The 26,909-nt window shown below is 41.3% G+C and overlaps 1 long non-coding RNA gene across 2 annotated transcripts; it reads left to right on the top strand.

The window, feature by feature from the left end:
- Positions 1-9,310: 9,310 nt before the first annotated feature.
- On the top strand, positions 9,311-19,367 carry LOC137856352 (uncharacterized). Of its 2 annotated transcripts, none has more exons than XR_011096401.1 (4): positions 9,311-9,838; positions 11,142-11,304; positions 11,429-11,564; positions 19,040-19,367. It is a non-coding gene; the product is annotated as an uncharacterized lncRNA (long non-coding RNA). The 2 variants fall into 2 exon arrangements; XR_011096402.1 differs by lacking the exon at positions 19,040-19,367 and adding an exon at positions 14,900-15,507.
- Positions 19,368-26,909: the final 7,542 nt, after the last annotated feature.

The following is a 26,909-nucleotide window of genomic DNA, read 5'->3' as shown; positions in this document are numbered from 1 at the left end:
GACCAATTTTCCAGAGCTGTAGGCACACCTAATTAGCTGCAGACTCCAGAGAATCTAAATGAATGCGGAATGACATATTACTAGAGGAAGTAAAATAATCTGAGCAGGAAGGCAAGGCATAATTTGGTTCTAATAGATTACTTAGAGTTATACAAAGAGTATTCTGATAGCTAAATGATCTGAAATTCTACAAAAGCAACCAGAAGTGTTTAAGCACACTGCTGTCCTCTCAGGCACTATAAAATCACAGTATTGCTAAATAACATTGTAACTTTTCCTATATGAGCCAAATTGTTTGCACAATTGTTTTAAAGCATCATGACCACGCTTTGCTGTGATGTGACAAGCTTGTGGTATCCAACAGATGATTGCTGCAGACCTGAATGAAACCCTAAGTGCAATGAAGTGTTTTCCATTTTTTAATGGACATTATTTTTGCCCACAATTTGTTGAGAAAATATAAAATACTAAGGAGATATCAACAGCGACGATAAACCTGTCACATAGGTTCTGATGTACATATCTTGCAGGAGGCTTTGCTACGGGACTGAGCCCTGGTTCCTGTGATTGCAAATGGAAGCTATTCTTGACTTTAAGTATTCATAAAGCACTGGACAAAGGAGACAAAGAAAATACTAACAGCCTTTTGACAGGTGAGGAAGAGTATAGAGACACTAAGAATGTGGCTAGCAGAATCACATTAGGGATATTCATGCTAAAGACAAGTCCACTTGGCTACACAACAAAGTTAGTTATCAGCCACAGGTAATTAGCACAGGTGCCAGGAGCAGGATGGCTGTGTTGATACAGCACCTAAACTGAGCCCCGCTGACACTGGCTTCTTGATGCTACGTTGGGCAATGCAGGTATTTCCTAAATACTTTGCCCAGTGGGAATGAAGCCCAGAGCACTGAAGCTTTAATGCCTTTAAAACAAGAGTAGTCTTTTCACAACTACCTGCTTACTTTTGACCAGCATCCTGCTCATCTTATTGTGTTGTTTTTTTGTCTGCCATTTCCTTTAAATACATATATATATATATTTTATTATTATTATTATTATTTTTTCCAGACAAGCAGACAGAAGAACAACCTCCTCAGAGTCCTCTGCTGAGGACAGCAGCACAAACTCAGTTTTACAATCAGGCACTGCAGGAACCAAGGTTTGCGTTTCACTGAATACAAAATGACGTGTTACTCTGGAAAACGTCAGAGGGCTACTATGGGAGAGGTGCCTATGAAGGCTGCCTTGTGAGACTTCTCCCTCCTACTTTCCCAGGCCATCTATATGCAGTAAAGGCAAGGGACAGCTAGCAACCAAGACAACGTTGATAATGTTTCAAGGTGCAGATGGTAACATAGAGAACAATCAGCCTGGAATTAACCTTAAGTAGACATCTGACATCCTGTGCAATGTGCTCTAGGTGATCCTGCTTGGCATGGGGATTGGACTAGATAATCTTCAGAGGTCCTTTCCAACCTTGGCCATTCTGTGATTTGGTAAATACACTATTAGAGTAATCAAAGCAAAACAAAAACAGAAACAAAACAAAACAAAAAAAGACATTTACACATTGGATAATCTATAAGAGTGAATTGTTCTCTAGAATTTGTCTGGTTTTGATCCACTGTATAATTAACTGTGGTATAATATGCATTCCAAAATAATTGCAATCAGGTTCAGAAATGATAGTTGCTCAGCTGTGCTTCCTAAAGAAGTGTCTGGGTTGTGCTTTTAAAGCTGCATGAAAAAGAAATGCAGCTAGAAAGTTTTGTAATTCAAAATATTTAACTGAATGACAAGAAAACTAATCTTTGGTTTATTATAAGACATGATAAAAGATTCCTCAAGATCCTGGATGTTCATATTTTTCTTCTGCTCTTTTAATGCAGTGCTACTCTGAGAAACGACTTTGTCAGAAATGTAGCTGAAGTGTTTAAAAGTGAGAAGTGGTTGTGAATAAGCAACACAAAATGCCTTGGAGAGGTCTGATGTTTGGAGATGTACACTCTGCTCTTTCTGATTACCACACCCTTTGGAGAGTGTGTCAAGTCCGATGTCCAAAAATTGAGGTGCTCAGAATCATTTGTCTCCACCGGAAAGCTGAGCCAGCTTCTCCTCTCTTGGTGTATCTGTCCTTGGTGCATAATCAGTTAAAATCAGAGGTTTCATTCAGACCCAGAAATAAGTTTTACTGCTTCCATTAGCTCCTGAGCATCAACAAAGCAGCGGGAGAGTACAGCAAATGCACTGGCTTTTTGCGGATGCGTTATCTATTGAGAACGTAAAATGAACTACTTGGGCTTCTGACTGCAGAGGCTCCTGGTCCTGCCATTAGCATCAACCAAGATACCAGCTATCACACATCACCAGCAGAATTGCTGAACTGCTGGCTGTTACATCAGTGCAAATTTACTGAGTGGCATTAATTTGCCTCAGGACCCAAAGGCCATACCTCAACCACGGGACCGGCAGCTCCCATCTCTGGAGAAATGTGAACAGCAACAGCCTACCATCCCAGCTCTGAATTTCGGGGCAAGAAAGCTAAAAAATGTGTTTTTTGAGGAATGCAGGGGGTGTCCCTGACTTTAGGTGGAGGAAAACAGTGTCCTAAGACATGCTGCTAATCACATTTAGAAGGCAATTAGAAGCAGTCAGCAAGACCTGATAGAAATTCATTACTCATGATGGTGTTTGAAAAGGAACAAACAAATGATTCAGACTGTTAGCGAGGCAAGCAGCTAAGGAAGAGGAACCCTTTTACTTGTAAGTGGAGCACTTTTAATGCAGGATTAGTATGATTCAATAAACATAGCACTCCAGAATGATATTTTGAAAGAGCCATTTTTTGGAACCAAATCACATGTTAAGTGGCATGCTTAAGCACATTCTGAGCGAAATCAAATTAGAGTTGGATTTAAATGATGCTTTGAAATTATTTTAATGGTTCTTATTGATTAGAAATGTAATTTTATATGACAATGTTATGTATAATCAAAATGCAGTCATAGAGAAAAGGGTCAGGATATTACTGAGGTGTGTTCTTTTCTCTTTACCATAGTTAGCCAATAGGACAAGGAAAAAATATATCTTTTCCAAGCCTGGGCTGCTGCTTTCCCTTAATTTTAATTTAGCAAAATTAAGAGAACTTAATCAGTCCACTTAGAGGTGCATGCCTCTCCCCTTTCTTTTGTATATTTCTGTTCATGTAACTGTGGAATTTCAAGCTACTATCTTAAATATTTTTCTGATTTCACTTTAGTAGAGAGGAGGTGTTAAATTCTATTTCCTCACATCTTGTACTGAACAGTCATGTGCTGATTGTATTTGGTTTAATTTTATTAATTTTGAATATTTAAAACCCCAAATCTGGAAGATTTCCCAGGTTACAAATCTGTCTAATAGATGCCTCAGTAAAGAAGGCAGCTCTGATTTGCAGGGGACACAGTGGGAACAGGACCTCATAGGGTGGATCCCTGTGCAACCCCTTCCTGTGCTTGTGTATCCAGAACCCCAGCTGACATTTCGGAGATAATATTTACCCACTGAGGAGGAGAAGGCCTGTTCACTTTGCTGGGGACTGCCAGGAATTAACCTGTTACAGGGAAAGTGAATGGTAAAACACTGCTAGTGGCACATGCTATTGGGTTCAAACAAGCGATCTGGGTCATATACCAGCAGATTCAACCAGCAAGAGGCCACTATTTGGTATGCAGCCAATATAACACATCTACGCATGGTAGGACAACACTCCTGAGTCTTGAGATCCTAATCTGCCTCTCTGTCTTACCCACCAGCCCCTAGTTGCACACTGGTTTGGTTTTTGCCCTTTTGGGTTATTGCACACTGTCCATCTTGCTTATTTTTCTAAAGTCTCATCCTCTGTATTTACATGAGCTAAGGCTGGTTGTTCCTCCACACATAACATTTCAACCTTGTAGTGTGTAACTCAGACATTACAAAGCTTGTCGATGATGGTGCCCTGGAGAAGTGTTTGGAAATGCTGTTTTGTGTCCTACCTAGCCCAATGCCATGCAAATGAAAGCAGGAATCAGGGAACTGCAAAATTTGTCTGGTGCTTGTGGATTGAGCCCAGCCCAAGCAGAACCTTTAGCTAGCACTGGCTTCCTCCAGTTCCCTAAGAGTTTGGTTTAGATCACTACCTGGCCAGTTCAAGCACCTGCTGTCACTGTAGTGTGAACTACTCTGGTGAGGGACAAAAATGATGACGTGATTCCTTGAAAGAGTGTATTACACTCTGTTGATCTGTATTACAATCAATGTTGGTGAGGATGATAATACAAATAGCAGCCACAAGTTCAAGACCTGATGGTGGCAGGAGCTGAGCAATGCAAAAGAGAAAGATGGTCCACCTTCAATCCGCAGAACCAGTGGTTTTAGCAGATTGTCAGAGTAAGAAAGTTCACACTGGATAAAAGCTGGAAAAAATGAATTCAGAACTTTCAGAAATTGTTCACCTAGATGGCTTCTACTCTGTTCAATCAAGTAGTATGAAAACATATTATTCAGTAAGATTAAAATGTTCTTTTTGATAATTGCTGAATTATATCATTTATTATCAAAATTATATGCTGGATACATGTAATAAAGGAGGTGTGTAAGTTCAATATTACCATGCATAGTTTATTATGCCATACAGGCTGAAATGAACAGAACTGGAAAAGCAGAAACAAAACACATTCACGTTATTGAAATGAAATGCTCATGCCTTATCAAAACAAAACAAAAAAATAGAAATGGTTCATTTAAACATTTTCCTGTCAAAAGAATAATCTGAAATTGACATACTCCCATGAAATGTTTTGATTTTAAAAACATTTCATTTTCTGCTGTTAAAAAATATTCTGCAAAGTAATAGCTGTCTGCTCCCCTAGCCATGTACATGCAATATGGCATTGATAACAATGGTTTCTAAAATGGAGATCACTCTTGATGGTTAGGACTGTATAAAGTTTTTTGCTTGGTTGTTGTTGTTGTTTTTTAAGAACTTTTTGTTTTTAGTAACAATGGCTTACATTACTCCAGCTCTCAGTAGGGGATAACCACTTTGTTGCTTGCCAAGGCAAAGAATACTCATAGGATTATTACCATCAAAGTCTTCTTTGGTCCACATTTTGTGTCCACTAGTGTGATCCGATTGTGAGCATTATGGGGCCAAAGAAGCATGCCTCCTCGTTGTATAGAGCCTAGCATAACTCACAACATCTCACTGAGGTTTCCAGACACCATCAGAGTAAGCCAAGCAATTTGCATAATATTTGCCATCCAGATGAATGTTATTCTGCATGTGCATTTGCTTGAACACTAATTCCTTGCATGCATTTTTCTTAGACATACCCAGGGAGTGTACTGCAGTTTACCTTTATTTTCTTTCATTTTTTTTCCTAATGAAATGTTTCCTTGACCTTTAAACACCATTGAAGGCAGATGACAATGTGCACAAAATGTTTGTCTTAATTGTTTTGGGTGATGTGGCTTCACTGTGAAACTTCTTTCAGAAGCTTAATTACTCCCAGTGCTGCATTTACAGCAAAGGGAAGGTATCAAATGAGACAATGAAGGGAGCTCAGTGGTTTTGATCTTATTTTCTGAAATCAGGCTATCTCACGCTCTCACCATTTATTAATACAGATCATTTCCTCCCATTTCTCACAATTGAATTGAGTCACTGTTTGCATGCTGATGGGGCAAGCAAGCGGGGAGCTGCATTCATTGCTGCCTGATAATAGATGAGAGCCGTTAGTTCAGAGGCAGGCAGTTCCTCTGGAGGCCCTGTGATTTGCCAGAATATATTACATTTTTCCAAGATTATTGCACAGCAAATGATTAATATTGCATGCTCAAATGGCCTTTTCAAGGACTGAGTGAGGAGCGGGGGGGCAGAGGGGAGGGTGTTAAGGGAGAGCCTCAGAAGACTAATTTTCTATCTGCATGTTGTGATAGAGATGCATAATTGCAAACATAACTTGCCAGGCATAAAAAAAGGAAGCCACCAAGCAATGTGGAGCCAGAGAAAATATGTCTTCAGCTGACACAGCCAGCAGAACCTTGTTGAAGTCATTGTGGCTCTACTGTTTTTCAATTATTGAAAAATCTAGTCTAGAAAGTTGATTAGGGAGGTGAAGCAGGGAGCTACCATGGGTAGAGAAGTAATTTTAGCAGGATGGAGAAGTATAGTCACTTCATCAAGGCCAGGTTGTGATGTGGACTCAACAAGAGTATGCAACTGGAAGAAGGATGCCTAGAAAAGTTAGGTATTATCTGCTGTACAGTACCAAAGGGGTGTGCTGTGTCTGAATGTGAGCAGGAGAGGAGAACAGAGTCTCTACTATGGGTTATAGGAAGTGGACAGAGGCTTTCAGTTGGCTAAGTATTGCTGTGAAATGTGTTAACAATGAGCCTAAGACTACATCAGCTTTTCTAGTCTGCAGAGAGTTCTGCAAAATCCATGGTGGGGGATGTAATATTTGTGGAAATGCTTTAGTAGAGTTGAATGGTGTTGGGGTATGAGAGGGATTCATTGGTAATTTCTTAGCTCTTGCCTCTCTGGTGCAGCTAGGACCATATTTTGGCTGTGTTGGAAAGCAAGGCTTTTGTAAATGCCCCCATGTGACTGAGCTGGATTTGGATGGAGCATGGATGAACTCAGTGCTCTTTATAGCTACACCAGCAGCATTTTTGTGGTATGTCTTCTACATTTCAGGCACAAGAACTTGAACCAAATCCAGATGTAAGCCTAAATAATGTGACAAAATGTCTAAACTGATTCACCTCCCCCTTCTTTAGTCTTTCTAGGAGCTGTACTCCGAGGCTCTGAGTACTTTTGGCTAGCTGTGTATATCATGACTCAAAATCTGAGGAGCACATCCAAACTAGAATTGCTTCCACCTCCTTTTCACTTGCATGTCCTCCCAGCTGTTCTAGCTGCAGACAGCTTATGTTATTCCTGAGATGCACAAAATTTTTATGTCACCTTCTTTAGGCCACTGATTTACACGTGCATTTTGATTTTAATTTGGATTATATTTTTTCCATTTCATTATATATGCAGAGTGCTTTAATTAGGTTTTCCTCTAGGATGATACTGACAATGTTTTCCTAACTGTGAGAAGGAAGAAGGGGTATGTATATAAGTATATGTGTATGTAGAGGTGTATTCTGTGTCGGTGGACACTTGGGTTGGCTATAAATAAATACAAAGTTTGCATGCAGTCTTTAGCATACTTCTACATATTTAGATTGGTCTAACTCACACAATATATAAGATTGAATGAATGTGTGTTTTTTCCTCAGCATTTCCTTCCTATCCATGTGGGGCTCGGTAACAAAAGAAAAGTATCAGGTTTTTTCCTGAGCACCCTGGAACTGATCTTCTGAAACTTGTATCCATCTAGGCAGCATCATTTATGCTTCATCTGTGGCTCCATCTCAGGGCTGAATATAAGGCTAGAGACAGTATTTCAGCTTTCATGCTTCTCAAGTATGAGTTAAAGAAAGGCTGACTTCACTTTTAGCTGTGCAAGCAGATTTCTGTTGAGACTTTTGTTTATCTAGTTTTCCATCCTAAGCATCCATTGCATCCAGTACATCGTAAGAGCATCTAATTTTCGATCTATTACATCTTAGATATACCCCTGTATATCTACAAGTGTCTGCCTAAATGTAATACATGTCCACCCAGGTATCTTCAAAACAGGTTGCCTACAACATAAAAAGATCCTCAAATATACTTTTTTCAAACAGATGTGGTGAGGTTGCTGTACTTGTGAGGAGACTTTCAGTGAGTCTTTTTTCTGCTGCACCGGGGCGACAGGAGAACCCTTGCCAAGGCCACGCTGGCCATGGGGTGTCTCGGCCTGAGGACGAGAAGGCTGCCCAAGGGCTGCCTGAAGATGAAGCCCTGCCCTGCATGGTGGTGCCCAGAGAAGAGCAGCAGATCCCTCAGAACGGTGACGCAGACAGCTGCTCCTCTGAAGAAGCAGAAGTCTTCAGGTCTGCCTGGAAGAAGCGCAGGAGTGCAGTGTAAAGGCCCCTCAAGGTGGTTGGTTACCACTTCTTCCCAAGACAAGGCAACAAACTGATAGAATAATCATCAGACAAATAATAAATAAATAAATACATTGCAACAAGAACAATAATAATAAACAACAACCAGTAAAACCGCTTTCCTCTCTTTGGTGTCATTGGTCCCAGCCAACAGGGCTTCACGAGGGGTAGGTCCTGGTAAATAAATTTGATTTCCTTTTATGATAAGATCACCCATCTAGTCGACCAAGGGAAACCAGCTGATGTCATCTTTTTGGATTTCAGTAAAGCTTTTGACACAGTTTCCCACAATATCCTACTGGACCAGATGTCCAGCATCCAGCTGGACAAAACCATTGTACAATGGGTGAATAACTGGCTGACAGGTAGGGCTCAAAGGGTTGTGTTAAATGGGGCCGCATCAGGCTGGTGGATGGTCACTATCTTCAAAGCAGTGGGGTTTTGAAGATTTATTATTATTATTATCATTACATTTATTGTTATTAATTATCATTATCATTATTAACTGTGGGGCTTTTGGAGATGAGAACTCTAAAACTTTTGTGTGGCAGTGAGGACAAAAGAACAAACATATCTAGTAAGAATGGTTTTAAATGTCTGCCTTTATTTGCTGAAGAGGTAGATGAATGAATGTTCATCATGACAGTACTGATGAAGTTAGATAGCATTTGTTTCAGAGTTACAGGTAACAATGGCAAGGATTGGTGTTGGTGCATAAATAAAGATGAAGGTTTAAATTCTGTTGCCCTAAAGCAACCTCTTTTTTTAAGTTTGTTGTGTTCAAAGGCGGCTGAAACATACCTAGATTAATTTTGGGCTATGGCTTGGGACAACAAGACCTGTAACACGCCCTCAGGCTGTTACCTCCAGAGTGAAGGACTCAAGGTAAGTCATTGCCAGAGAATGATAACAGTACTGAATGGAGCTGAGACCCTTCAGCAATATTTGGAACATGTCATTATGGGCTTCTAAACTGAACTGCCTAAGAGAAAACCAAATGACTAAGTGTTGTGGGGCTTGTTGCAGCCTAGCTGGCTGTGCTTCAGGCCTTGAAGGTCATGGATGGGAAATAAACCCATAGAAATACATGGGTTTACTGAAAACACTTCACCCACCACTAATCTTCTAAGTACCTTGCTTTATGCCTCTACAGCAAGTCAGACAAACCACTGAGTTAACCCAGCAGGTGTGATAGAGATACAGTGGTGGAGAGGATCTGCTGTGCTTTTCACTCCATTTCCAGCCATCTTCTTCCTCAGTACATTTCTGCTGTGGTCAGAGCAGAGTTGCATGTGTGTAGTTGGTGTTGACCTTTCTCTGCTGAGCCATTTTTCAAGAAGAATGAAAATACATGCACTTATTACTAGTTTCTCATTACTTGTTGCTTGCTGTTACAGAACCAATTGCCAGTGGGACTTCAGCTGTTTACAATATCTTCTCACTTAGGTTGCTGACTTCAGCTGTAGGGCTTTAATTGGGTTACTTTTATAACTGAGGGAGCAAAAGGGTGCTTTGTTTTACCTCAGCAAATAGAGTCTGTCTTCTCATTACAGTTTTTTTACAAGCTATCTGCAATTTATGTGGAGGGTCTTTTGCATCTCTTGCAACTTCCTAATGATTCTGATGCAGAAATCGTGTCCTTTCAAGTGTTTTTCCACAGGGAGATCCTGGCTGGGGAACAGCCACCAGAGAGTAAGCTGTTCTTCCAATAAGTCTCAAGTGGCTACATGGGAATAACCATCGCGCTTAATCTCATCATGCTCTCAGAGAGGTATGTGGCTTCCCAGCAAAGATCATTGCATATTTGATATCTCAGAACTCAGCTCAGGGCTCACACAACCCAGATAACACAGCTTATCAAGATACCATGAGCCAGCTGAGGTGCGATAGCTGTCTGTGCAACTCCCATAGACCCTGCCAAAAGCAAGGTAATGCAACTTAACTTAATTCTCGTTCCTTGCAGGCTGAGTGAAGTCATTCTATTACATCTGCCATCAGCTAAAAACGTGCACTTGTGGTTTTTGTTTTGCAGCTCTGTCCATACGTGGTATCCTGTTAAGGTGTAATAACACAAACTCTATATTAGATCCCCCAAATGTTTTTCAAGCATGTTCTGCACCGTGTTTGACAAGGAGAATTGTTCTGTGACAGTCTAATACATCATACCATAGTCTCCTGCACTGTTGTAGGATGTTAATCACTGTTGGTTAAATGTGCTGATGGCTTATTTTTTGCTGTCTAACTGTAGAGAAGAATAGAGCTATCAAACAAACAAATAAAAAAGCCCAGATGAAGTGAAAAGGAGGCAAGGGATGGCGGAGGACAATAAGAGGAAAGAGGTCTGTGGTCTCTTTGGAAACCTGCTTTTCATTCATTCCTGCCATCATACACTCATCATTTTGATTGCATTGGGGATCCTAAAGGAGACTCCAACACAAGGACATAGCTTATGTGACAAGAAATTCTCCATGTCTGTCTTACTCTTCCTTTCTCGTGGGACCACAGGAAGACCTCTGCTGTAGTTTCTCTCTCCTCTTCCTATTTTGATTTTGTGTCAATTATGGTGGTATATTTTGCCTAACACAGTAAAGAAGTGGTGTGCAGAGGAACAGGCAGCTCACTCCTCCTGCTGGGACATCTAGGTTGGCTTTTCAAGCAGGCACTGTCACATTAAGGGTGTGTGGCTCAGGGAGGCCCTCCCCTTGTGTCATGAGGTTCAGAAAGGTACACCTTGTCTTCTAAATTCCTTCTCAGAGAGGAGACCAGGTGTGGCAAGATCCAGTCCTAGTCCCAGACTTGGTCAGTGGTTTATGTCTAAAAGATTATGTGTATAGCCACTTATTAGAGTCAACATTTGACTGTTTCAGAGCCCTGCCAAGGACTTTGACAATTCCACAAAGTTGAACAGATGGGTAATTTATATTTATATACACTTTTATGTGTATATATATACACATATATATTTATGTATATGTATTTATAACATATTTGGAATTGCTGTTGGTAAATTCATTTAATGTAATAATTGAGCTTGAGTTAATAGTTTAGTGCTTTAGCTATCAATATTTTTCCAGGTAATTTTTCTAACATTGGACGCAGTTGGAGGCAGGAGTCTTACAAAAGAGGTATCCCTTCTTGGGAAGAAGAGAGGTCCAGGCCCATCAATCCATCCAATAGTTGGAGTTCTCATCCTCAAAAACAGGGGTTTCTGGAGACCAGATTCCTACTTCTGGCAAGGTAGGAGTAAGTCATTTGTTGTGTGCTGATTGGCTCTTAACAAAGCTTGTTGAGTTGTTTAGTAAGGAAGGAAAAAGGAGGAAGGGTTGAGGCCAACATTTGGTACATTTGGTTCCTTTCCCAGCTTTATTTCAAACAACATCAGGATGTGAGGCTTCCATCTCATCCCAGACATTGCTTATTTGCCGTGGCCGATGGGCCTATTCAAATGCAAACCTCCAACATCTGTCCTGTACTTTGGCCAGCAAGATATGAGCAAGGTATACATATTAATCAATTCACATTCCTGCATGTTATTTAACTCACATTCCTGTTCAAGCCCATCTCAGCAATTCTCTTCTGATTTATGCTCGCACACTCACTATTTTGACACCAACAAGCCTGGCGATATTCCACAGGCACCTACTCCTGATGGTCCTGACTCTTCCAGTTCTTCCTTCTCCAAATCAGCATGAAACTCTTCATCAGCTCAATGAGATGTGAATGGTGCGAGAGCCAAGAGCTCTTCAATGCCTCATCTCTGCAGGCCATATCAGGAAACAAGGATTTCACTTCAAAATTTATTTATTTATTTTTTCCCTCTTGTCAAGCTGCTGGAACTTCAAAGCAACTTCTTAGTGCCTGTGCTTTCATGCAGTTTGATTCCTGTGCTTGTGGGGTTTATACATTAATGCTGGTTTCAGGCAGTCTGAGATAGTTATTTAATTTATTCCACATAGGGCCAAAACCCTCTAAGAAGTATTAGACCTTCAGTTTCTCTGGCTTAATTTGGTTCCCAAGACCATCTCACAGGATGAGAATAGAGATATCATTACTTCCATGTGATGACAGGGATTTCAGTGAAGTTGCTTAGCTACTCTGTGAAGTAGCCAGCACAAGAGAGGTGTTGGATAGGGGTAAGAAATGGTCTTTTCTGACCTGTTCTTAGAGAAAAACTATTTTCCATGCACAAAATAGAAAATATCTCTCTTCTGGTACTTCTGGAAGTGAGTGTTGAAAGTCCTAAATTAATGCAATGCAACGAAGGGTGACAGAGCAGGGAAATGTGTCCTCAAAGCCACTTTCACCAACCTCTTGGAGATCCAAAAATGTTGAAGCTCCAGAGTCTCTTAATGTTAACTTCAGCTTCTAAACCACCCCTATCTTGACACTTAAAATGTCAGTTTCTTGCCATCATCTTGCTTTGATTGAGCTGTGCCATCCTGTCTGAGAGGAGATGGCACATTTCCTTCTGAAGACTGCACTTAATCTAGTTATGAAAGGTATGTTCTTTCATCCATTAAGCTGTGCTCTCTGATCAGAGCTCTTCAGAAGGAGTCTTATTTTTTTTAATCAGTGTTTTGCTCCAAGGACAGGAAGGGTTTAAATAAGTGAATGCTCTACTGCTCCTAGATGTCTCTATGCCATTTCCTCTGAAACAAAAGCCGTCTGAATCATCCTTGCAGTATTCCAGTTTTATGCTGAAATCAATGGAGGCACACAGGATAAAACTAGAGTAGTGCAGCTGTGAATCAGCTCAGCAGAAACTTGGGGTTCATAGCATCCACCTATAAAATGCTTCATGGATCACACTGTTAAAAGAAATATGAGTGCCTTTGCTGCCTTGAATTAGTTTTCAGAATAACTTCCTCCGGGTTTTCGTGGGATAGCAAGAAAGTGAAAGATTAAAAGTGCAGTATTGTCCTTATTTATTTTTTTATCTTTTATCTTTTCTTTCAGTGATTTATTATCTGAGACAGCAGGTTTTCTCCTGAGAGTTGGGATTCATTGCTATGTCTATTCAATATTTCCATTTATTTGCTTAAGCTAAGAGATCTGTGCTTACAATATTGGATGGTATAGTGAAGTTCTTGCAGGCTCAGGGAGTCTGTCAATGGAAATTCCTCTCCTGTATAAAGAATTCTGAATTTTGTGGAGAAAACATCCAGAATATCTTAATGTCTTTGTTTCCTAAGCATCTTATTTGTATCAATGCCTGTTGAAAACTGTATAATGGTTTCATATTTGAATATATATATTTTTTTTGGTCTGCAAAGGATGAGGAAACAATCAAGAGTTGCTAGAGGGTATTACTAATATAAAGGTTGACGAGAAGGGCTCAGTGTAACTACTAACAGCATATAAAAATGAATAATGTGCAGCTTAACAGTGTTGATGCTGTCTCCATTAGCCTTATCTATGAATGCTACAGCAACTGCCTGCCCTGCCAATTAGTCCTTTCATCTCCCCTGGTTCACTGCTGTTTTTCCTTTTTGCCTGTCCAGGCTTCAGCGTCAAAACCCAGCATACATTGACTTCCAGTTAAATCGGGGGGAAGAGTGGGAACAGAGTAAAACAAAACAAAACCTAAGTGTGAGAGAACTGCTGCAGTTCTCCATGCAATGTTCCTGTCATGCAGAGAAATAAGACAGTTTAGGAGCACCTTGTGTCTTATGTACAAGTTCTGCTTGTCACAGGTGTTCACTCAACGCCCAGCAGGTTGATCTAAGCCTGTCTCTGCTCACCAGAAATGGTGGACATTTAGATGACAGTGGTTGGCAAATGCTGCCAAACACCACCTGAGGAATCACCAGTGCCATCCAACAACATCACAAGCCTATAACGAAAGTGAGTGTTGATACTTCTTCCCACATGGCACAGAAATTATAAATACAGTATTCATAACATCTCCAGGTAAATAGTCTTGGGAGTGCTCAATCTAGAAATACATACAAGCAGTTTCTGGCTAAGTCTGTGTACTAAAAATTCATGTAGGCATCTGATCGCAACATGTACACCTGATAAAATGACTCACAGGGCCTGAGTAGATTGCACAGAGCATGCTGTCCTCATTGTTCAGCCTGGGAGAGGCACAGGAAAGTTGCAAGGGTTGGAAACCAGGTCAAGCAATCAGCCAAGGAGCTGAGAACAGCAGTGTTGTGTGCTGTCAAACTAAAAGTAAGCTGCTAAAAATATAAGCAGGGTGGGCAGTGCTCTTGCCAATTAGTTCAATGCCCCTGCTGATGGTGAGACACTGTTTAAACCCCTTATCATATTAAATACATTTATAAGAAGTAAATAAAAGCCAACCCCCTAAATCAGACCAAGCTATAAATGAAGCCCAGGTATTCTACTGAGAAATACTGAAAAACCTTAGATGAGAGAGTACAGATACTTGGAGTGGTGCTTTCTATATCAATATGTAGACAACAACAGTTACAACAGTCACTGTATTACTAAATACTGAACGCCGTACCTTATGATGTTTTGTTGCGGTAGGAAAGGTATAAATATAAACCTTCTCCCTGAGTAAAGGAAAAAAAAAATGGTTTTAAGAATGAGATTAATATTTTGGGGTTTTATGGTCTTGAGAATTTTTTTCTTTAAGGAGACCTACCTTTATTTTTATACAGCTGCTGCTGACAATACTATAATAAGAGGCAATACCCTGTAAATGAAACGAAGGAGTACAGACCTGACTATTTTCAGTTTTGAATCAATCAAAGGGAAGCTTTAATTAGACTGTATGTAAGTAATCTACATTTAAAAAAACACTTTACTTTGAACAATGCATTTGTTGCTAACATCCATGATGGGGTTTCATTTCAATACATAGATTTGACTCTTTTGACCTGGGAGTTCCTCCGAAGTCTTCAGTTTCAATTTGGCCGTCTTCATGTCTGCATTGAGGAGGGAACATAATGGCAAAAACAGCCTCTGCAAAACCTCTCTGTCTTGGTTTTCTGCCCAACGATACTCTAGAGGACTTGGCTATATGAACGTATATGTTCTTGAAACATCAGAGATGAAGAGAAATGGCAATCAGCACTACATTTAGGGCAGGTTTTCCTTCCCTTTAAAAACATGGTTGTAACATGATCTCCATTTGTTATCTTGCTATTTGGTAAGTAAAGGCTGTGTCTACAGCCCATGTCAACCGGCGGGTCTGAGGAAGGACATAAACACTGGAACTACCAAGATTTAGCTCCTCAAATTTGTAGTGAACTGAATGTGGTGGATCAGCAATCCCATCTGCTTTCCCAAGCAGTAACAGTGCAGCCACTCTAAGAGCATCTACGAGCTAACCTCTGCCTGATATGTCAATGGTGGGGTCATCTCTCGGAGCTAACAGTGTAGATGGAGGCTGTTGGGGCAGTCCTTTAGTGTTTTGTTTGTCTGAACAGAGATAGGGGACATTGCTTTAAGACAAGAAGTGTAGATGGATGAAGTGGGTTTTTAAGATTTATTTATTTTTTTACACAGAAACAAAAGAATCATCCTTTTGTTTATATTACTAAAGAAAGATATATAAAACAAAAATATAAACTTAAACTTTTCCTTTCTCTCATTTTTTATCTCTTTATACTTTCAGAGGTTATGAGCTTATTAAAATATTGTGGCTTTCAAGTGCTTGAAGGCTGAGACTGTTTTCACTGAAGTCGCTGGGAGGTTCCTGACTAATTTTAGTAGGGAGGGGGAAGGTGAGCAATCCTTGCCAGCTGACATCAGACAGGGAGATGAGTACCTCCAAGCACTTGTTCATCTGCTGACAATTCAAGAATATTTTGCTACCTTTAAATAGATCACGTAAAAGGTGACTTCAAGACAAGCATCTAAAAATATAACTTTGCACAAAGTTTGCTTGGCCACTCTGTTTTTGCTTCTTTACTTCTTTAACCAGAAAAAAACACCCACCAATTTCTTGTCTGTTCTCCACTCATATTGCCATCTTCACTTATACAGTTCCTTATGACCAAAGGTCTTTGGTCCTCTGTGCTCCAGCCCTTTAAACCATAGAACTGCTGAGTGGAAGAGACCTCTTGAGGTTATCCAGTATAAACTCTCGCTCAGTCTCTCCTTAAACAATATTTCTACAAGATTCCTATGAACATCAGTCTTCTTTATGAGGTGACAGCATCTGATGAAAAATACAGGACATCTGCAGCTACCTGATCATTCAATTTTAATTCCTATTCCTCTTCCTCATCCTCTGTATTTAACTGGAGCCACAGTATGTTGCTAAGCCTTTCAGCTGGCCCCTTCCACCTGCTTTTCTTTTCTCTCTCTACATAGAGTTTCCCAACCTTTTGTCAGTGAATAAATTGATTGTTATAGTGGTCGTTTTTAAGGTAAGATCTTTTGAAAGATTTAACTCCTCTTGTCACCTGTACTAACTAGTATTTTCCATTTTGGCTTGATGCAAAGAGGTGTTTTTTTTCTTTTTTCTGGACACACCTGGAAGAAGAGGATAACCAAGAATTATGAATGCAAGTTAGGAAGCAATGCTTTGTTTGCATTTATGTTGGAGTGTTCTACACTAAAAATCATTGTCTCCTGAATCATGCAGTATCTGCCTTTCTTCCAGCAGCACATACCACCTCCAAGATGCAACTCAGCTGCCTAGTGATTAGGGTTATAAAAATAGAGTAAGAAAGCTTGTTGCTTGATCTTTCTCCCCATCTTGGATAATAGAGCAGCTAGGTCATGAGTTTTCCTCATCTTGAAATGGCTGCTTCTGCCCATTGGTGAGGAATACAAAGCCAAGGAGACCATATAGAGGCATGTGGGTTTTCTTGGCTTTTTGGCAACATCAAGGATCAGCCTCTTCTCATGCAGCAACGGAGACATCCCCTTCCTCACCTACTGTGCCAGGAGAGATGCAGCAGCTGCCTTGTTGCGGTGGTGGATGTGTTAACTTCAAGCCTGTGAGCTTGTTAGTCTGTCTAGCTACTGTGCACACCAACTAGTTAGTAACTGATGCACCCTAGTCTGCTCTGTGTATCCTGTTTGCAAAGTCTCTCTGTGCGCAGCGTAAGTTGCTCAGAACATCCAGCTCAGAGAGGAGGCTGCATATCTGTGAAATTAAGACATCGTTATTAATTTTTAATGGGTCTGGGGCACCCCTTTCAGTCAGGGCTGCTTCCCCAACTCAGTGAGCCTGTGCCGGATAGCCAGCACCAGCGCTGCTTCAGCAATTGCTCCCTACCTGCTTCCCTGACTTCACTGGGAGTATTTTGTAGTCAAACCACTTCCCTTTTCCATCTCCCTGCTTGTGCTGACACGGCAGAGAGAAATGAGTGGCTGCTTCATGCCACGCTGCTCTTTTCAGATAGCCAGAGCCTGCATTAACAGCTGAAATGCCACGTGAACCTGCAGTGGGTTCACCAGTTGAGGTTACTCTCAGGAGGAATACAGCTTTGGCTGGCTGCTTGTACATCCTCTGTGCCCCTCTGTGGGATCTGTGGATCCTGACTCCACCAGCTGTGCTAATACTCAAGCTACACCTTCCAGCTAGCCACGAGTGTTTGCACTAATTCGCATGGAGCAACCTGTCTTCAGCTGCGCACCTGAAGATGCAATATTTAATACCTCCATTAACTGCCTTTTTATCAAAGGGGCAGGACGAAGCACGCCTTTGTGGTTGCCTTGGTTTTGTGATGCTGTGGCTGCATTTTTAAAGTACAAGCTGTTCTGAATGAGATGAAACAGACAGGTACTTAAATTAAATAGGTATGCTTGTGTAATGATGGCTAACCTCTAATGGACCGAAAACTGTGTAAACCTGACAAATCTAATAAAATAAAGATAATTATGCATTTTGCATCAGGCATTTTTAGGACATGAACAGTGTGTGTTCAGGGAGAATAAAGCTTCATTGAAACCCCAGGGGAAACAGCGGAAGCTAGTGTTTGTGGGGCTGTAACAAAATATTGTTTACAAATATCCACTGGTTGTGAAGTTATCTATACTGAAGAAACTGGATGCACTCTAAACCAAAGATTGAAGGAGCATAAAACATGCAATATTATAGTTACAAGGCACATAAAATATTATTGGATATGTGATAAATATTTGTGCCTGAGCAATTTTACTATTTTACAAACTACTTTTCCTGTGGGATGGTTAAAGAATACAAGGACACTTTATTTATCAGTTTTAAAGTCTAGCTGCTCCCAGGACCCATGACAAGAATGTAATGTACCTGTTCTCTAAAGTGTCTAATTAATTGTTTAGTTTTGTATTGAAAGTATTATTTTTTTGGTTAAAGCTGCTATCAGTAGGCAGATGAATCATCTCCCAGGCTGCATAAGTAAAGGCAGAATAGGTCCCTAAAGTGATGCTGTTTTGAAATTGAAATCATATATTAAAGAAAATTCCCCATAGGGGATGGGAAGCCCACAGTGCAGAGTTAAATGGAAACAGAGATGCTGCATTAAGCTGCAGTACAAGCCTTTTAGAAGTTGTATGTGGGACCTGGGATAGGTTATGCTACACATTTAGGAAGTGTTTACCTATAAATGCTGGCATGTGCTTTTTGAGATTTGGGGATGGGTAGTGGGTGTGTTTGAAAACTGACGCAAGACTCACTGAGTGGCAATAAAATGTTTTCTCTGTATTTTAAACTACAGAAGAGCTCATCTGGACAACTTCTTATTGTTGGCGGTGATTTTTTACTAATTTTTATTTTTATTTTTTAATCTTTTTATACATTTGCACAGCTAATTTATTGGGTGTTTGTCTTTGCTCTTCATTGATCGTTCCAGGTGTAGCCTTCCTCCTTCTGTTAATTTATATTCCCATCTTTCTTCATGTATGGAAGGAATTTAAAATATTAAAAGTATAACAAATCCTCTCTGTGGCATCTTATTTGCCAACTTCTTATTTGTTCGCTAACCAGTGCAGAGGTTTATCCTTTATTTTTGGAAATAAGTATTTCAATCTTTCCTTACAGAGGTTCTTTCTAACTACCTTTCAGGTCAAATAGTCTCACGATGTGGTTTGCGTGTTAGCACTGAGTCATCTGTGCAGTTCCTGAAGAATTCATTTGGAGGAGAAAGCAGAAGAAGCTGCCCTGAGTCACCACATCTGATGTGCCAGAATTACGCTGAGGAGAGTGAACACCTCTGAGTCTGGTGCAAATCTTGCCGCTGCTGAACATCTGGCTGGTGGTGTGCCAGAAATCAAAATAATGAGTTAGAGAGGTATCCCTCACCGTGCAGCAGCATGGTTTGGTATACACCTGCTGTAGGGCTGATGCTGTGTGACACAAGAAGTTATCAGTGTTATTTTTCTGAACAAGAGAAATCTTGTGTCCTTTTTGTTGTTGTTTTTTTTTTTTTTTTTTTTTGGGGGGGGGGGGGAGGAGGGAAGGGGAGTGATTGGGGAATATTTTTTATGGAACTGATATATCCTTGTGGTTTCATGCTGGATGGTGACAAAAACAATGATATTTGAGGGAATGTGTTTGTTTCAGAAGCAAAGCTAGCTGGGAAGCAACACACAAATCTGGTTGCAGCCTCTTTGAATTGAGGGCATACAGAGGAGTCAAGGATTGCTCGGCCTTTTGGTCATTTCAACTTTTGCCAGGTGAACATTTAGACTCAAAATAATGGTCAGCATCCAGATATCTACTTAAGTAGGGGGCACAGGGGAGGGGCAGGCTGCTGCAGATCACTTGCAGAGCAGTGCACGTATGTGGGTATGTTGGCACACACTCAATAGTGCTTGGAGCCCTGGAGTTGTTTTGGGGTTTCTAGCAGAACATTTGGTTAGAGTCTGTCCCATCACATGCATATTCTGCACATCCTAATGGTGAAAATGGATAAACTAGGAAGTGGATTAAAGAGATTTAGCCCTTGCTAAACTGATCAAAGGCACAAGGTTCTTTTGACTATGTTGATTCTCTGAGTCATTGAGGGTCACAGCCCCACTGAGGCAGTTTTGCCCATCTGCTGCAGTCGGGTGATTTGAACAGTGGGCATATTTGGGGAGTTAAATGCCAGGGCAGGAAGCTCAGTGCCACATGGTTGTAAATAACTTCATGGAATTCCATCTGCCTAAGCATCCTTAACTGCCTGATCACTTTCTATTAGTTATCTGGTCAGGCCTGAGATTAAATTAAAGCTTTGCAACCTGCTGGTTGCTGCTCTTGCATCCACATGAATTTACAGGCAATTTGGCCACTGGGCCACTCAAGGCAGGTCACAGAAGCAGAGAAGCAAATTCAATTACCAGCTCTCAATTCATTACATTTCTGGAACGGTGACATAAATAGACAAACAAAGGCACCCACAGGTAAGTCTGAAAGTATGGTTTCAATGATCTAGCCTGCAGCACATCACATGCTTTTTATTTGTGTTGTGCATCATAATTCTGCAAGCAAAAAGTGGATATTTATCATTTCTTTACTTGCATTTTCATCCAAGTGGGGAAAGCCCTTGCCTCTAGCTGTTCTCAACAGATATTTAAATTAGTAAACTAGCTGTTATTTTCATAGCCAGAAAAAAAATAACCAGAAAGATAAACAGGAGATGTCGCATCCAACAACAGTCATCACTTCATCTTTCCTGGTCTCTAGTAGCCTGAGGAAAGAACAAGTGTGTTTTGTGTCATGTCCTGAAAGCCATCAGTCCATAGCCACTAAGGAGCAATGTGAAATGCTGCTAGTCCATGCCCAGCAAGCAACTAGAGCCCAGGCTGAACACTCCTGAAAAACATGATCTGTGTAGGAAAATGGTTCCTTCCACATCTCGGTCATCAGGAGCAGTCAGCAGGTTGGCCTCACTTCTCCCAGGTTTAACTTGTTCCTGTATTTGTGTTCTGTTTTATGCCTACTTCTTTTGCAGAGAAAAGCATCAAAATCTGAATTCCCCATATTGCAGAATTTTCCATTCAGCTTTTTAAAGGTAGTAAATGTTAGGAAGTTGTGAGCTCAAAGAGAAAAGTCGTGTTTCAGTTGAAATGCATGCTTAGAGCTAAAATCAGAGGCAGTCTGCTAGACCAACCTTTCTTCACTACAAAACGTGGTATGTCAACCTAGCTCCTGACTTAACATGTTTAACCCAGGATTTTCTATGCATTGTCTTCAAAAGAAGAAGGCTGTCTTTTGCAGGGTGCAAAAATGGATTGCTTTTTGATCTTCAGTGGGCAGACAGGCACGTGGAGATCTGTTCTTTAGCTACTGAAGTCAATAATTTGAATCAATTGATACCATAATAGGAAACTCCAGGCCAGATCCTTGGTCTGTACGAGACCTCCAATACAGTCAGTGAAGCAATGTTGTTCAACAGGCACCTGTACCATATCCTTTAGGCTGTGCAAAGCCTAAAGTTGAAATGTGGTGTTAGCACTCTCACCCCTTGCAGCAGGAGGGCAGGGCAAGGCTTCTTGGTCTCTGCAGACCCTTTGGAGGTAGCGTGTCTCCGCGTAGCATCCTGACATCAGCAAATCAGCTCATAGTTTTTCCTGCACTCAAAATGAGCAAGGATTTTACCCAGTATATCTAGGACAACATCAGGACCACGTCTGCCAGCTATTTGCATGCTTGGAGGGTGTGCTGCTTATCATCTTCCAACTAGGGTCTGCGAAGCAGGGAATATGGCTGCAAAAAAAATGTGAGAGAGAGGAGTGCATCTGAAGATGCCCAGCTGCTGGGTCAGAAAGGCATTACCAAAGAGACAGTGTAGCCATTGCCTTCTCCCATATTTGCCAATAAAACGCTCTTTAGGGCTCCAGCTTCTCACTGAGGTCATCACAGAGGCTCACTGGAATTTTACAGCTTTCATGTGAGGCCAGATAAACTTTTATTGCTTCCTTTACTTATGCCCTTTCCTAAAGCTCTTTATTGAAAGGAAGAGCAAATTAGAAAAAGTTAATGTACAATAAATTATTTGATTGTGATTCTTGCTATCGTGGTCCCATATCTAGGTCACTGTTCTGTTATGTTAGCACTTTTCTGGGAAATTGCTTCAATGACTGAAGCTAGATAAAGCCCACAGGAAAGTCAGAAGCTCTGAGCCACTTGGCAGGAGTGAACGCCAGCATGCCCTCACCCTGTATGGCCAACAGGGCTACTCTCACTCATTCAGCCACACATCCTCATGTATTGGCCCCTGCTGTGCCTGGCAAAAATGCTTCCTCAGCACACTGCTAATCCAAGTTGCACTCATGCACAGCATTTGCAGATAAAAACCTCTGAAATGCATAAAAATTTTTCCTTGGAGCAAAAGTTTTATGTATTACATAAAATTACATGTATTACATGTATTTTTGCTTCCATACCCAGAGGAATTCTTGTCCTGAGCACTGCATAGGAAAAAATAGGTGTGTAGGAAAACAGCAAGAAACCACATTAGAAGGAAGGGACCGAGGTATGTTTGTGGGATATTGTGTTTACATCAGTAATCACCAATCAGGTACAATGTAAGTGTTTTCCTTAATGTCTTGAAAAATATAAGAAGGGTGCTTTCACCTAGTTTACAATTGAGAATACAGAAATAGATGATCGTAGCCACCAGTTTTTGCAAATACCTACAACAAGCATGGTGAAAAGATAGAAAACTTGCCATAAAGTGTCACGTAAGAGAGACAAGCCATGCTTAATCAAAGCTGACACAAAATCAAGACTTTTCAAGGCAGCACCTGGAGTAGAAGATAAGTATTCAGACATTGTCAGTCTCTGCAAACATCTCCTCTTGCCACCAGGTAAAAAAAAATCCCCATCAGCAATATGTGATTTTTATTCCAGTGTACATGTCACCAAATGAGCCTTTCTCAAAACTTGGCTGAGAAAATTTGTGAGGAAAAGTTAACTATCCAGTGCTTTGGTTCCACAAAACCATCTTCAAGGAAAAAAACACACGAGGTTATGCAGCCAGGGAGAAGTAAGGTTAAGAAGTTGGGCACAGGAAAAAAATAAAATACCAAAGCAGAATTTAGTAAGGCAGACAAGGTCAAACTCTAACTTTTTTCTCTAACAGATGTTCTCCCCTATAGATTTCAGCAGAGCTGCAAGGCTATGACCAAGAAAAGAATATCTGTGGTCCTGAATTATTCTCCTGAGAAAAGTAGGCCTATGTGTTCGGTGAGGAAATACACCACTCATCTAGGTGACTAAGGGAAGCCAGTTGATGTAATCTTTTTGGATTTCAACAAAGTTTTTGATATTGTTTCTCACAGTGTCCTTCTGGACAAAATGTGTAGCATACAGCTAGACAAGTACATAACAAAAGGGGTGGATAATTGGTTGATGGATGAGGCTTAAAGGGTTGTAAAATGGGGCTGCATCAGGCTGGTGGCCAGTCACTAGCTGGGGTTCCACAGGGCTCCATTTCAAGGCCAGTTCTCCTTGATGTTTTTATAAATGATCTGAACTCAGAACTTGAAGGGATCCTAAGTAAGTTTGCAGCTGACACTAAATTAGGAAAAGCTGTCGACTCTCTTGAGGGTAGAGAGGCCTTTCAGAGAGGTCTGGACAAACTAGAGGGCTTTCACCAGCTGTATGAAGTTTAACAAGTGCAATTTCCATATTCTACACCCGAGAAAGGGCAACGCTGGTTATATGTACAGACTGGGAGACAAGAGGCTGGAGAGCAGCCCTGCAGAAAGGCGATCTGGGGGTTCTGCTTAATGGCAAGATAAATGTGAGTCAACAGTGTGCTCTGGCAGGCCAGGAGGGCCAACTGTACCCTGGGGTGCATCAAGCACAGCACTGCCAGCAAGACGAGGGAAATGGTTGTTTTGTTCTGCTCTGTGCTAGTGAGGCCTCACCTTGAGTACTGCGTGCCGTTTTGGGCACCACAGGATAAAGACATAAAACTATTAAGAGAGCTTCTAAAGGAGGGCTGCAAAGGTAGGTGGTGATAAGTCTGGAAGGGAAGACATAAAAGGAGCAGCTGAGGCCCCTTGGTTTGCTCAGCCCCGAGCAGAGCAGGCTGAGGGGAGGCCTCATGGCGGCCTGCAGCTCCCTCACGAGGGGAGCGGAGGGGCAGGCGCTGAGCTCTGCTCTCTGGGAACAATGGGGACAGGGGAGGGTCAGGTTGAATATTAGGAAAAGGTTCTGCACCCAGAGGGTGGTTGGGAAGTGGAACAAAATCCCCAGGGAACTGGTCACAGCACCAAGCCTGCTGGAGTTCAAGAGTATTTGGACAACACTCTCAGACGTATGTTTAACTTTTTAGGTAGTCCTGTGTGGAGCCAGGAGTTGAACTCAATGATAATTATATGTCCTTTCCGAATCAGGATATTCTGTGATTCTATGAGATGAAGACTAAACAGTAAATGTACATGTTGGCAGGATGGTTGGGGCAGAATTGAAGTGACCACTGGACACTTTTTTTTTCTTTTCTTTTCTTTTTTTTTTTTTTTTTTGTCCAAGTTGCTTCCAAAGACATATCCTGAATGCTTTGGTGCTCCCTGATCACTAGGTTAAAATTAACAGAGTGCCAGTTTGGGCAAAACAAAGTGCACACATTGTTCAAAATGCTTATTTTTAAATACGCTATTTAACGTTTGTTTCACGTGCTACATCCTGAGTAATGATAGGAGAGAAATGTATTGTTTTCAAAACCAAATCAGATAGACCAAAAAAATCCCTGTTGGCTATGAAAAGAGCAGTGTATGACACTGCTGTAAATGCAACTGTGCCTTAGCACTGTGCTCCCAGTCTCATTAAGCAGTGCTTTCTCCAAACTTTTCTTTGACAGGTAGTGCTGCTTTTATCCCAGGGGTACTTGGACAGGCTGGAGCATTGGTCTTACAGGAAGCTCATGAAGTTCAACAAAAGCAAATGCAGGGTCCTACACCTAGGGAGGAATAACCACATGTACCTGTACAGCTACTGGAGGGAGTCCAGCAGAGGGCTAGAAAGAGGATAAGGGGACAGGAGCATCCTTCATACAAGGAGAAGCTGAGAGAGCTGGGCCTCTTTAGATTGGAGAAGAGAAGACTGAGCGGGGGTCTTATCAATGTATACAAGTATCTTAAGGGAGGGTGTCAAGAGGATGGGGCTGGTCTCTTTTCAGTGGTGCCCAGTGACAAGACAAGAAGCAGTGGGCACAAACTGAAACGCAGGGAGTCCCAGCTGAATATGAGGGGGCACTTCTATTCTGTGAGAGTGACAGAGCACTGGGACAGGCTGCCCAGAGAGGCTGTGGAGTCTTCTTCTCTGGAGATACTCAAAACCCACCTGGATGCCATCCTGTGCAATGTGCTCTAGGTGATCCTGCTTGGCAGAGGGTTTGGAGTAGATGATCTTCAGAGGTCCCTTCCAGCCTTGGCCATTCTGTGGTTCTGTGGTGAAGCTGCATCTTTTCCTTAATGGCACAGTAGTGGCTACATCTTCTGCGCCAGCGTATGTGCTGATTTCCCTTGACCTTATGCTTTACCTGGCTCAAGGACATAACCACAGTTTCTAGTGCTTCCAGCCTGTTGGATATCACATGCCTTTGAGGTTGTCAGTATCTTTGTCAGCTCACCCTTTTCTCCTAAGGTTTTAGGGAAATGTCTCTGTTCTGCCAAGCAGCTCAATGTATAATCAGTGTAATTGTTTTCTCCTCATATGGTGTCCTGGCACAACCCGGAGCTTTACATCTTATTAATTAAAGCTTTGGGTTGTTGATTCTTTCAACAGCTGCCTGCTGCCTTTACTACTGGCAGCTTTGTCCTGATGACTTCTCCTTTGGTGTCCGTGTGCATGACGCTTTTCGTAGTTGACATGTCTTATCATGGTGCCACGCTTCCTTCTGGTGATTGTTGCTGTCTTGTCTTTCCCTAATATCCCACCAGCCCTTGCTATTCAGAAGCACTTCTCTAGGGGTTCATCTGTCTTTCTTAACAATTTCTTCTTTAATATTAGAGCTTTCTTGCTCACAAAAAATCTCTCTCATCGTTAAAGTTTCCTAGGCTACGTGCAGATGACAGACAACTCAGCAACATAATGTAAGAAATTAGCTTCTATTTCTTCTGCCGTTGGATTACTGGCTTGTTTCCTAGAGAATCTGTCTGCTAGCTTCTCCTGCCTTGGGTCTCGCATGGAAGATCATCCTGCTGCCACTCATTTTGAGTAGCAGTGGCTACCAATGGGGGAAGAAAAAAAAAAAAAAAGTTTAAATCTTTTCTTGTGGCTTTTGTTTCTGCAAAGCAACTTAAAAATTAAAGAGTTTTTCCTGCATTTATGTTCATAGTTAGCTCTACAGAACTGGGTGGCATAGTGACCCTGTCAGACTCCAGTTGACTATCATCAGAATCTAGGTTCTTTATCTGGTTATTGGTCATGTATATGTAAAAGTGCTAGCACCTCAGTCACTGCACTTCTCAAACTCCCCTTGGTTTTAGTGGCTCACTGACTGTGATCTTAAGGTGGTCTTGCTTTTTGGCAAAGAGTTGAGAAGTTTTGGTTTTGGAAGCAGCATGTTAAAGTGCAAAAACACCTGATACTCTTTACAGTCTTTTTCCTTCAGAGGCAGCATGTTTGTTTCTCAAAAGGCAGATTAAAGATTGCATAGTTCATGTGATTCAAAGACCTTTGCATTTTCCAACTATTTATTCAAAAGACTGAGATACTGGATCTGTGGAAGTGCTGGGGAGCAGTCATTTAGCTTCTCTTCCAATATTCTGTTGCTAGGTCTCTCACATTGTATGTTGCTTAGGGAAAGAAGTATTTGTGTAGCATGAGACTATCCCTTGGGAAAACACAGCTCTTTCCAGTTCACTAGTTGGAACAAGAAAATCGGACATTTCTTTGTGCACAGGTACATCCAATGGCCCTGGCATTCTGCCATACACAGTCACTGCTTATGACTTAATACTAGACCCAGCATCTGAGAAAGATTTCAGTTTTTTAACAT

The sequence above is a fragment of the Anas acuta genome, chromosome 4, assembly GCF_963932015.1.
Source record: "Anas acuta chromosome 4, bAnaAcu1.1, whole genome shotgun sequence".
Taxonomy (NCBI): domain Eukaryota; kingdom Metazoa; phylum Chordata; class Aves; order Anseriformes; family Anatidae; genus Anas; species Anas acuta.
This window is presented reverse-complemented; position numbering and strand designations above follow the sequence as displayed.